The sequence below is a fragment of the Marmota flaviventris genome, chromosome X, assembly GCF_047511675.1.
Source record: "Marmota flaviventris isolate mMarFla1 chromosome X, mMarFla1.hap1, whole genome shotgun sequence".
In the NCBI taxonomy this organism is placed as follows: Eukaryota; Metazoa; Chordata; class Mammalia; order Rodentia; family Sciuridae; genus Marmota; species Marmota flaviventris.
In genome coordinates this window covers 117,065,803-117,079,426 of record NC_092518.1, presented here as the reverse complement: position 1 = coordinate 117,079,426, position 13,624 = coordinate 117,065,803, and the positions used below count along the sequence as shown (strand labels likewise).

Sequence of the window (13,624 nt, the reverse complement as noted above, 5' to 3'; positions counted from 1 at the left end):
GGATCCCTCCAAAACTCAAAAACTTCTGTTTTTCTATTTTTGGCAATGTATTTATTTACATAGATTCAATAAGTGTTTGTTCCTCCTTGTAACAGGATATAATTGAAAACACGGCTTACCTTAGCAAGGCATTCAGTGGTACATCATTTTGAACTAGTTTATAGGTGCTAAAGGAAAAGCCTCATGTGTGCCATAGTGTAGCTATCAAGCCGAAGGAGCCCTTTAAAAGTAGGACACCTCAGTGCTCTCTTCTCAAATTGATCTTTTAGCAAAAAAATAAAATAAAAATTATATGTATATGATGATCTTCAGTAAATTGCTGAGGTGATTCCAAATAAAAACCTTACACACTTTTATTGGATTGTACATTGTTTTTAAGTTTTGAGTTGTCTCTGTAGAATGGATCAGAGCTAAAAGTTTTTAGTTTTCACTAAACCACGTCTACCACAAATTTTCTCCTGTCTCCCTGGGTCTTTCTTTTCTTTCTTCCTATTGTACATTACGCCTCTTTTTTCTTTTGTACTAAGATTGAACCCAGGGCTAGTACATGCTAGGCAAGTGCTCTACCACTTAACTACATTCTCGCCATTGCAAAAGCTGTATTTGTCAAGGTGTTTGCTAGAATGCTTATTCCTGACATCTTCCCCTAGGGAGGAGGGACCTGGGGTTGCTGTCCCTGTTTCCCAAAGCTCTCCTTAACATGAAACACTTAACAAGAAACACTTCTGCTGCTTAAGTCCAAAGGGTCCTCCAAGGGTGTCTTGTCCTGTACAATGATGTCAGATCGGGGAGGAAAGGTTTCACCCCAGATCTTTCTGACCAAGGTTCAGGAGCAGACCAAGTCTCAGGTAGCTGAGTAGGAATGTCATCAGGTCTAGCTGTGGGTGGTCCTCAGGTCTGACATGTGTGCTAAGCAGCCACTTGTCCTCCTGAAGCCCAGGTTTTCCCATTTCTATGATGGGAAGGACTTTGAGGACATAGTGGGACAATACTGTCTTACAGACTGTTAACATACATAGATGCTAAGGCTCTGGAGCTGAAAAAAACACCCTGAAAGCTATCTTGAATGCACTGTTTGCTCCTTTTCTATCCCCTTCATCAAATGTAATTTCAGAACCTTGGAACACTTTTCTCATGGACACTCACATCCTCCACATGCACAAATAGGAAGGGCTCAGTCTTCCTTGCAGTCTTCCAGTTGCAACCTGGTTGGTTGCAACCTGGATGGTTCATGGTGGTGCCACTGACTATATGTCCCCGCTTGTCCTCGCTAGTGTTACAGTGAGTCAACTCTGAAGTAAGCAGAGATCTACATGAGGTGGACCCTCCTGCAGGCACAAGGGAAAAGTTGGTGGAGTCCTGGGAACCATCCTTCAAGGGTTGAATCAGCTCCTGATTCACCACTTTCCTGGGATTTCAACATCATCCCACAACATCAGCCCAACCCTTCACTGGGTGAGTGTCTGTCACCTCCAAGGCACATAAGGTGCCTCTGCCACATACTACAACTTGTAAATGCTATTGCACATTTCTGAGCATCCTTACCACCTCTGAAAAGTGTGATGCTAAAGAACAAAGCTCATGGGGATTTTTTAGTATTGAAAGGGTATAAGAACCAGGAATTGTGTACCTAGCACCTGGCTCTGCACAAGGGGCTACTGCTTATGCTATATTCATTATGTATGTATTATTTATCTCTTTGCCCCCACTGAAGAAGTTCTCTGCTTCATGCTTCTAGCTTATGTCCATCTATGTTTGGGAAAATATTTAGAAAGCACACACAATTGCCCTGCTGTTAGGGAGTTTGGGGAATTCCACTAAGTGTGATAGAATACTTATATATTCCTTAATATAGCCTGTATAAGAGTCTCTGAGTTATGGCAGGAAAACAAAACAGTCGACTAAATGTATGGAAAGGTATTATATGTGGATCATTTATTCAACATGCACATACACACACACACACACACACACAGAGAGAGAGAGAGAGAGAGAGAGAGACAGAGACAGAGACAGAGACAGAGACAGAGAGAGACATTACTAATTTACATTAATTTTCTGAATATTTAGCACAATTCACTGAAAAAAAATAGAAAACAGTACCTGGGATTTAATTCTGTTCTTGGGTCAGATAGTCACAGATCTCATACATAAGCAGGTCAGACCCACACAATGTTAGCTCTGAAGCCTTCCTGACTTCCCAGAAATGTAAAGGCCTCCTCCCATCTCAGGACCAGGTTGACAGATCACAGGACCAGCTAAAAAGTGTGTGGATCTTAGGTTCAGAGTAAGTGTCCAAAGTGACAAAGATGTGGACTATGGCTGAGAGGAATTGAGAGAAACCAGAATATCCTATATATTACGATGCCTAAGAAGGAGCTGAACTCTTGGAGGCTATCCGTAAAAGATGAAAAATTCAAATAGTCCTGTGCATTGGGTCTCAGATTTCTTGCAAAGGAGAGGGGAGCATGGGGCTCAGAGCTGGCACATGAAATTCTGACCTTCAGCAAAATAAGTCCCCAGCTCTACCTGTCCTCCTTCATCCACACCATTCATCCCAACCACAGCACCAGGGGACCCCAAACTGGAGTAATGATGAACGACTTGTTCTCAGATCTCTCTGGAGACTAGCACATAGTGCTCAGGTGCATACAATTGTATGCCCTCTTCGTTGGAGAGTCAATAGGAAGCTGAGGCCCATGACTGTCTGAATCAACCTTACTGACCAGGTCTGCCATGGCCAGACAAACACAGAAGGCTTGGCCTATAGCCATGGAGTGTGAGGACCTGGGCCTTGGATTCACGCAATGGATTCTTGCAAAGAGAGTTTGGAAAGAAAGGCCAGGCCTGTGTCTCTGCTGTTCACTCATGTCTCCCCAGGAGTCTGTCTTTCATTTTGGCACCTTGCCACAGTGGTGCACTGCAAATCACTGTTTTCCACCATACATTGCTTTGTTAAAAACTTAAGTTGGCCTGTGTCAGGTCACCCCGACTGGAGCAGCACCGGAGCTTCCGTTCCACATTCTTCTGGATCAAAAGTACCATACAAAGTCAGCTGAGATAGAAACAGATGGTGTGTACACCCTACTCTGTCTGTATGTTTTGTTTGTTGATGGAATTCTCATCATGCAGGAATATGTTTTCTGGGATTAAATGGTCTTTGGAAAGTAAGTGACATTGGTGAACAACATGTCTGCTGTTTCGGGTCCTGCTCCATGAGCAACGGGCCTTTTATAGTGTTGGTCTAAAGCCAGTTCCAGAACCACTGGCAAAGCTAGGTTCTGCTCTGCAGCCAGATGCCCTTCAGCACTCGGTGTACCACCCCAGGTAGAAAGAGCTCCCGCGTCAGATCTGGAATCTATGCCAGCAGCGGAGAAAGAGCCACGTCTCATGACCCTATTATAGGGAACCCCTATAATAGCTCTAGAGCTCTCTGCCTTTGTTCTGTGAATGAAAAGATCCAGTGCATGAAGAAGATGAGTAACATGGCATTTTCTCCAAAGCTGCTGTCAGAGCCAATAACTCTGATGAACGTGGTAAATGGAGGAGCTCTGCAGAGAAGGCAGGAGCAGGCCATCCCCTTGGCAGCAATGATCTTAGACCCACCATTTCCTGAAAGTATTACAATGGTATGGAACAACCCCAACTCCTCCTGTGCAACCTGGACTAGTTTCTTTACCCCAGGCTTTCCCTGTTCATAGTAGAGCTGGGACCCTAAGAGTACCAGCTTCATCTGAGATGGAATAGTTAGGAAACAGGGTGGAACTGGCCCATATGATAGTGAAGGGTATTCACCCAGGCGCAGATGGAGCCATGTGTCACCTAGCCACCCCCGATGACCTGGCCATTCTTATCTCTTAGAATTCTACAGCAGACACCCAAGTAGCACCACTATTTATGACATCCCAGGGAATGTACATCTGAAGGACCAGATGCCTGGTGAGGTTGGGCAGAAAATACCATCTCATCAGAATTATCAAGACTGAGGATTCTGGATCTGGAAATAAGTGAGGATAGCCGAGAAGAAAATGCACTTCTCCTTTTTTTCACAAGAGTGCTAAGTCATCGTGAATTGCACACTATCAGTGTGTAGAGAAGAAATCCCATCTATCTGTAGAAGTCTCCTTCCACATCTAAGACTTGCTTATCTCATTCTCTGGGAGTGTGTGCACCTGCAGGCTCTAGATAGGGTGGATTTGTGGCCATGTGGCGCTCTCTCCCTCCCTAAAAACTCTTCAAGAAGGTGTTGCCCAGTGACTGCAAGGTCTCCATGCAGTCTCAGTGACACAGGAAGGACAAAGAGCAGCTGGCACTGACTATCTATCTGTGCCGCCATTATTTGGTTCAACAGTGTGGCCTCCTGTGTCGTCACTACCTGCCTTTGGGGTCTCAGCATGAAACCTGGGATAGGACCTGGTGGTGGAGCACTGAATCAAGGTGGCCAGGGTAAGCAACAAAGGGCTCAGGAAATTTTCTCTGTGGGTCTGTGGGCTGCATCTTTTCCTAAGTCAGCTTTTAGGAATCTAAACTGTGTCTAAAAACAGACCTGCATAAAATATAGTCCCTTTTCATGGGGCCACACATAGACTCAAAAGATATGTTGTGTGTCACATTCTCTCATTTGATTTGGGCTCTTTGGGATTCAAATGAAATCTTCCTTCCTGCATTGTTCATTGTGTCCAAGTTGTGCCCTTGTATGGCTTCCTGGTCAACTGCTCTCATCTGTCTCATCCAGGAAGGGATATATCAGCTGAGGCAGATAAATCTTGAACAGGCAGAGCTCCAGCTCACCCTGCCTTACCCAGACAGTTTATTTCTTCTTTCTCTAGGAGCACTTAAAACTCGGGGACTTCTCTTAACCACAAGCCATTCTCTCTGCTTTGCAGCACAGTTCAATAGGTATTCTGAAGAAAATGTGGAGAGAAGTATCCAGGCTGAGATGTTTTTCTTTTTCAATGGGAAGTGGATGAGGTCCCTACTACTGCCCCTTTCATGAGTCTTGGGGGTGTCTGGGAAGTCAGGGAGACAGAGGATAGGAATAGCCTTAACTAGAGGCCTTAACAAGGATTTCTGAGCAGTAAGTTTATTTCAACTGTCAGGCACAAGTCATATGTCAAAATTGGCTTTCAAAGATGCAGAGCAATAGAACTCTGTCCAATTGAAATCTAAACTGTCAAAACAGCTGTGGAGTTGAAATGGGGAGTGATATAAATGGTATCTCCCTTGGCAAATTCTTCAGATCTTTTAGGATTCAGAGGAAACCAATGAGAATCTCTCATCTAGGCTGTTAATTTGGGTCCTTTGGGTTCTCAAAAGGAATTTGGACTCACGTTTTCCTTTTTCTTAAACTTCTCCTTTCCACCCTCCTATCAGAATATGCTCCCAGAAATTCCAGCAGTCACATATGCAAAGATATAATGTGCATCAAGGAAACCAAGAGGCTGTGGTATTGATTGAAAGTGTTTGGAAAATTCAGGTTGGGTTGTAAGAGCAGGAGTCCCTGAGAATGGGTACAGTGATGTCAGTGTTCAGGAAGTGGTGATGAGCTGGCTGAATTAGCAGTTCTCTGGCTTCACTGCTGGTCCATCTGGCTGACATGTTTTCCAACGAGCTGCTGTGTATGTGGCAAGTAAGGCCTCCGGTTTTAAAAAACTAGAGACAAAATTCTTTAGGCAGACACCCGCTGTCCCTCTTCAGACTTTACTATACCACTGACAACAGAAGATCTCTTACCTATCATAGAGTGGGGACATCAGAGAAATCCCTATGACAGTGGGTCCGGGTCAGCTCAGCTCGGATCCTAATGGTTACACTTGCAAATGATTTTTGTGTTTGCTGTGACTCCTGCTCTACCCATTGCTCACACTACTAACTGGTCTTAGGATCATTACTCTAGTGCCCACCTGGCAAGTCCAAGAACTTCCAGATAGATTTTTCAGAAGGTTCTAAGTGACTCATGGGTTCCTGATCAGTTGATTCCTGATCAGAGCTCCTAAATTCCTACATAAAACAAAAAGAGAGTATTGCCACATAATACGCACAGAAGTCTTTACTCTGTCAGTCGGAGTTGGCACCTTGGGAGACCTTTTTTGAATCAAGGAGCAGAGAATTACCTCCAAGAAATTCTCTTATGGATCAATTGGCAAAAGTGACCTCTGAGGCATTGCCTCTAAATACTCATGGGAATGAGAAGCAAGGAGGTTCTCAAACCTGCTGCCAGAGACACTCTGCCCCTCCTCCACTATGGCTGGGTGTGGCTGGTACCTGGATACACATCAAGAGCTCAGAGGAAGGGACACTGGTCACTGGTGGTGCTGGAATGTGAGGTGAAGGCGGCTGAAACTGTCTCTGGCTGGCTAGTTTGCAGGAGGACCTGGCTTCTCTTGTGTCACTGGGATATTGATTGACATTCTTTGTCCCTGATTCCTCATCTCAAAACAAGAAAGATGAATCCTTCAGGCAGGCATCAACAGTGTGGCTATGAGGTTCATGGGAGGAAAGATAAGTGTGGGTGCCTTGCTCAGTCAGTCCTTCCTCAGAGGGATGATGACCAAAGTAGTGATAACTGTGTCAACTGCCTCCTCTGGAGACCTGTGAGGTGGGTGTACGTCATATCACACTTCCCACATGAGGAAGCTGCACGTGCTCAAGGTGAGAGCCCGGAGGAGTTAGTGGCGATAGCAGAAGGTGATTGCCTGTGGTAGGGAGGGGCTTTCCAGAGAGTCAGGAGACCAGGATCCTCCTTTCCAGCTGGAGATCTCAAGTCCAGAGAGCCAGGGATGTCCTAGTAAAGCACTTGTTTACCATGTTGTTTGAGATACCTGCAGCAGAGGGCCCAGAGCAAGATCCCAGAAGAGGCTGCATTCAGGGTGGGTTTGGGGCTAGAGGTGGGGACAGAACACACATTTTTGACTTGTGGAAATGTCACCATAGAGGCATAGAGCAGTGTTTGGTCTCCCTTGAAGCCAGCCCAGGGGAAAAGAGAGAGAGAATGGGAGGGAGGCACCCAATGGCTCCAGTTGGGATGCCTGAGTAGAGGGTCCAGGAATCAGGTTAATGGAATTTCAGGCCCTCTGTGTGCCCCTGGGACTGTGTCCTCATCTTCAGAACAACTCCGATGGCACACGGAGCCATTCCCTTTCTTGGCACCTTCCTCACTGATCTGGTGATGGTATGCACTGCAATGAAGGACCATGTGGGTGTGAGTGATTCTGTCCTTGGCAACCAGCATCCCGAGGGTTGGAGGAGAGTGCCCTGCACTTGGCTGAGAGACCCCAGCACTTGGACAACCTGTTCTCCAGAGAGTCTCACAGAGGCCTCTGTGTGCTAGAGCGGTCACATCCATCTTACCCAGGAGTGAAGGAGGCTGCACAGAAGCCCGTGTCCCTGTTCTCCACGTGGTGAGGCTGGCTGACAGCTAAGCTGCATTGGAGTTTAGCAGAGCTGACGATAGTCTCTTTCGGGTGGTACCATGAGAATAGAGTGAAGTTGAGACCCTCTGAGGGTAGGAAATACGTGTGTGGTCCCTACCCCCGTCCTGTGTATGGCCTGTTTCCCTGTCTTCAGAGAGAGTTGGGAATTAGAGCCCCAGAGCTCAGTTCCAATGTTCCTTTCCTCCAGAGCCAAAGGCTGAGCTGCTTCAGGGCTTTATCATGGACATCTCATGACCCTGGTGGGCACTGGAATTAATTCATGACAGAGGGTCAAGGTGTGGGGTGTTATTGGTGTATAATCCTCATGATGGACTTTGGTTGGGTTCCCTCCATGGAAATCTTATCAACTTTAATAAAATGAAGAAAGTAAATTGGGTGCCACAATAGGGGGAGACTAGGAATGCTCTATGCCCTGGGCTTTATTAGGAAGGTTTTGTACACACAAAAAGAATAAAAGCATCCCAGTGGGAGGTGTGTGTAGGGGACTAGAAATAAGTACAATTCTGTGGCAGGGATTCTTTGAACCCAACTCTGAGAAGAGCTTGGGGCTGGGGTGAGATTGAGGGAAGGAGGTTCCCCTTAAGGAAGGAAGTCCAGGACACCAGCCCCTTCCTCTTTCCTCTCCCAGGGTCCCCACGTCATTCTCAGTGCAGGCCCTGTGGGCTTGCTGCCTGTTTTCCTTACCCTGGGAAATCAAAGCTCTTCAAGAGATGCAGCTGTTCCCAGTGAGACGATTTGGAATGGGAGGAGGAATTTGAGGTCTGTTTCCATTCCATTGAGTGGCTCAGTGAGAACGGGTGAGGGCCAGCGTGGAGGTGTGTGAAAGCCCAGGGTGGGTGGAGAAGGTCTTCCTGGCTGGCAGCTGTGAGAGCCTGTGGCCACAGCTCCCCGGTTAGCCACACACCCTTTGGTGGGGTGATTGCTGGGGAACCAGGACTCCAGGTGCTGGGCAGGTGCTGGATGGTAAGGGGGTGGTATGTGATCTTGGCAGACTCAGATGGCTCTGCTGTCCTGCAAGTACTAACCGGTCTCTCTGCTTAGCTCCCACCCCAGCCAGCCATAGTAAGCTCAGTGTCAGTCCCAGGGACAGCTGATGGCCTAAACCAGCAGAGGCAGACTGCCTCAGGGCCCCGTGAGGTTAGGACCAAACGTGGCCTGTGGAATGAGAAAGTTGGAACTCAGTTTCTAGCACCAGCACTGACCAGCTTTGTGACTGGTATGATTTTTCTTACTGATGTTACTTGAGGCACCGTGATCATCAATTTAATGAGCGCTTCTAATCAGTTATGTTTTACCTATCTTTATTTATACTCACTATGTGTGATTGTTGTCTGTTAGTATGTTTCTTCATAATAACAGGTGTGTTATTCATTGTATTTTGTTCTTTTTTATTCATGATGGTTCATGTTTGGAGGTCATTGCTGTTAATGTACTTTGATTACTTTCTTGTAAATAAATATGAGATTGTGTCTAGCCATGATTTATGCTAGTCATGAAATATCTTTCTGGTGTGGAGAGTTTTACCAATCCTTCTGGGCTGAAGCCAAGTGCATGGATTGCATTTCTCTTTTGTGGAGCTAATCCCTGAATATATCCCATAAGGGAGATTTAGTGAATCAATGTTGTGTCTATGTTATTCTCTTTTCTGTGCTTTGATGTATGAGTTTGAATTTACTTTTTGCTATCTGGTGATAAAGGTATATGTATCATCATCTCTATCAGTATGTGTATATATAAATATATACTCCTCTTCCTTTGCAGTATTTCCATATGATAATGATCTGACCCAATCAATTAGTTAAGCCCTCAAAGAGTAAAGCCCAAATTCCTAATCCCACAGGATATTAACTGAGTAAATGCATAAAATATTATTGTGCAAACTAATTATAAAAACTCCTCAAAGTCTTCCAAAACCAAAGAGAAGAAAATACTTACAAATTCATTTTATGAGTTATACAGTGCCCTGAAAGCCTGGAAAAATCCATCATAAAAAAAGAAAGTTCTCGAGAATAACTTTCAAAAACACATATAAAATTCTAAAAATTACTAACATACAATATTCAAGTGAAAATTAACAGGATCATTCAAATGACCATGTAGAGTTTATCTCTATGATGCAAAGATGTTTAAATATATGCTAATAAATTGATGTTATATAACACATTCACAGAAATTTTAATGGAGTAAAAAAATTATTTTCTGAATAGATGTGGATGGAGCATATGATTAAATTCAGCAACCATTCATGGTAAGTACTCTAAAAAATATCTTAGTATACAAGAAATGTAACTCAGCACAATAAAGGCCAGATAACAGAAGCCCACCACTGACATCATATTCTCAGGGGAAAAGCTGAAATCTTTTTCTTTAAGACAAGAGAACAATGGCCACTCTTACTGGTGATCTTCAACATTATAATATATATCTATAAAAGAACTAAAGAAAATATAGGAGAAAGCACCACAAAACTGATCTTAGACATGGTTCTCCTTTTTTATTTTAGCTTGATCCCAAAAGCAACTAAAATGCAAAAGTGGATAAATCATATTCATGGAGTGAAAACCTTATGTACTAAAAGACAATTATTAGAATGAGAGGCAAAATATAGAACTGAAGAAAAACCATACATCTGCTAGGGTGTCATATCAAAAGTATAAAGGAACCTGTACTATCCAATAGTGAGAACACTCGTAACTTGATTTTACATGGCCAAAGGATATCAGTAGACATGTCTCAAAGAAGGATATTCAGCAGCCAACAAGTGCATGAAAAAAGAAAAAAGTTAAACATCACTCATCATCATAAAATTGTAGATTAAAACCACAGACAAATACTTTCTCAACAGGACTTTTACAGCTCAGGAAATAATACCAATAATTATCAAACAGATGGTATCAAATGAAAAAAAAAAACAACTTCTGAACAGCAAAGGAGATGAGTATGAAGAGAGAGCCTACAGAATGCTTGGAAATAACCAGGGCAGTGGAGTACACCTGGAATCTCAGCAACCCAGGAAGCTGAAGCAGGAGGATTGCAAGTTCAAGACCAGCCCCAGCAAGTTAATGAGGCCCTCAACAACTTAGTGAACTGGGAACTCAAAATAAAAAATAAAAGGGGCTGGGCATGTGGCTCAGTAGTAAGGTGCCTCTGGGTTCAATCACCAGTACCAAAAAAAAAAAAAAAAAAAAAAAAATCTTTGCCAGCTACTCTTATGAGGACTAATATCTAGAATATATGAAGACCTCAAAAAACTTTATGCTAAAAAAAAGCCCAAACAACCCGATCAATAAATGTGCAAATGAATTAAGTAGACATTTCTCAAAAGAAGAAATTCATATGGTCAACAAGTATATGAAAAAAAAATGTTTAACACTTTTAGCAATCAGGAAAAAGCAAATCAAAACCACACTGAAATTTCTCATCACTCCAGTTAGAATAGCAACTGTCAAGAATATAAGTAATAATAAATGCTGGTGAAGCTAATAGGGAAAGGAGACACTTATACATTGTTGGTAGGATTTTAAATTAGTACAATTAGTATGGAGTTTCTTCAAAGGTCTAGCAATGAAATTGTGTTATGACCCATCTGTGCTACCCATTGTTATTTTTCTCAAAGAATTTAAGTTAGCATACCATAGTGACACATGCATACCTAATGTCTATAGCATCATAATTCACAATATCCCAATGTGGAACCAGCCTAGGGGTGTGTCAACAGATGAATGGATAAATAAAATGTATTATATTTAAATGGTGGAATTTTATTCAGTTATAAAGAATGAAATTATGTCATTGGCTGGCAAATGGATGGAAGTATATAACATCCTGTTGAATGAAATAAGCCAGACAGAAAGTATAAGGGCATATAATTTCTCTCACCTGTGGAAGCTAGAAAGGAAAAATGTTTTTAAAAAGGATCTTATGTGCAGACTCAAGGTGACAGATGAGAGGAAGACTACATTCCTACTTGTTCACACACCAGAGAGTAGAAGATAAATTTCTCCCAGAGATGCATAAAAACCCAACACAGGAATACAAGAAATATGAATAACTAAGGTAACATGACAGCTCCTAAAATTCATAATTTACCAGCAATGTCACTCAAAGATATTGTAATGGGTGAAATACCAGATAAATTTTCAAAAGAATCATTACAAGAATGATCAATGAGTTCCCAGGATACACCGAAAAAAAAAAAAAGAATGAATTAAGGAAGTCAGTACAAGTTATGAATAAGAAGATAGAAATATTGAACTCAAAAAACTTAACACCAAAAAGAAAAACCAAACAACTCAAGCAATAAATGGGTTAAGGAGCTGAACAGATGCTTCTCAGAAGAAGATACACATTTGATCAACAAATATATGGAAAAAAATGTTCAACTCTAATAATTAGAGGAATGCAAATCAAAACTACTCTAAGATTTCATCTCATGCCTGTCAGAAGGGCAGTTATCAAGAATACAGGCAACAATAAATGTTGGTAAGAATGTGGGGGGAAAGGCACACTCCTACATTACTGGGGTAATTGCAAATTGGTGCAACAAATCTGGAAAGCAGTATGAAGATCCCTTACAAAACTTGGAATGGAACCACCATTTGACCCAGCTATACCAAAAGGACTCAAAATCAGCATACTGTAGTAATGCAGTCACATCAATGTTCATAGCAGGTCAATTCACAATAGCTAAACTATGAAAGCAACCTAGATGCCCTTCAATAGATAAATGGATAAAGAAACTGTGGTATATATAAACAACAGAATGTTGCTCAGAATTAAAAGAGAATAAAATCATGGCATTTGCAGGTAAATGGATGGAGTTGGAGAATGTCATGCTAAGTGAAGAAAGCCAATCCGCCAAAACCAAAGGCCAAATGTGCTCTCTGATAAGTGTATGCTGATCCAAAATGGGGAGGGGGACAGCATGGGAAAAATGGAGGAACTTTGATTGGGCAAAGGGGAGGGAGAGGAGGGTGGGTGCAGGGGGGCAGGAAAGAAGGTGGAATGAGATGGACATCATTACTCTAGGTACATGTAAGACTACACATAGGGTGTGATGCTGCATCATGTCTAACCATGTGCTACAATTGTGTACAATGAATCAAAATGCATTTTGCTGTCATATACACCGAATTAAAATAAATAAATAAATAAAAAGGAGCCTGGGTCAAAGACACCAGCTTTATTCTTTGAAATAATCAATAATATGGATTTTAAGCAACCCTACCAGATCTGGACAGCCTTGGATACCCCATTTTTTGTGTGTACAAACTACTTAAAGATCTGGATTACAGCCACAGCAAGGAAATCATGCACACGATGTTTCAAATCACCTCACAATGACAAATCACCAACTAAAAACAGCTGCCACCGGTGGACTGGGGCCTGGCAAAGTTCCATCACCTTGATCAGGAGTACAATGTTCCTGTAGCGTCAAGGTACTTCAAGGGACCAGAGCTTCTTGTGGACTGTCAGATACATGATTACAGCGGGGACACGTGGAGTTTGAGCTGTATGTTGGCAAGCGTGGTATTTCAGAAGGAACCTTCTTCCACAGACAGGACAGCTGTGACCAGCTTGTTTGCATCGCCAAGGTTCTGGGTACAGATGAGCTGTATGGGTATTGGAAGAAGTATCATATAGACCTAGATCCACGTCTCAAAGATATCCTGGGACATCATTCACAGAAACGCTGGGAAAACTTTATGCGTACTGAGAACAGGCACCTTGTTAGCCCTAAAGCCGGAGATCTTCAGGATAAACTCCCACAATATGACCATCAACAGACACTGACTGCCAAAGAAGCCATGAAGCTCCCGTACTTCTACCCAACGATGAAGGATCAGTCCCAGCCTTGGGCAGAGAATGCTGTGCTTTCCAGTGGTGTCATGGCAGCCCGAGGAGGACTGGAGACTGACAGGTAACACGGCCTTGAGGCTTGCCAATAAAACCAGCCACCAAACACAAACCTTGAAGGAAACTACAGTGTGATAAAAAGAGAGTCTAATCATTCCTTCTAAAAGCAAAGAGTCAAGACTTTAAAGTCAGTCAAAAAGAAAGACACTCCCCAGTATGAGACTACAGGGAGCCTCGATGGTAGGGTAAGGATGCCCACAGGTCAGGATCTGAGGGGCTCTCCCTTCAGAATGCATGGGAGATGAGAAACTCAGAGTTTTTGTACATTTACCTTC

At 43.0% G+C, this 13,624-nt stretch overlaps 1 pseudogene; it reads left to right on the top strand.

Annotated features, from left to right (window-relative positions):
- Positions 1 to 3,296: 3,296 nt before the first annotated feature.
- Positions 3,297 to 13,357, top strand: LOC139703160 (casein kinase II subunit alpha'-like; annotated as a pseudogene).
- The last annotated feature ends 267 nt before the right edge of the window (positions 13,358 to 13,624 follow it).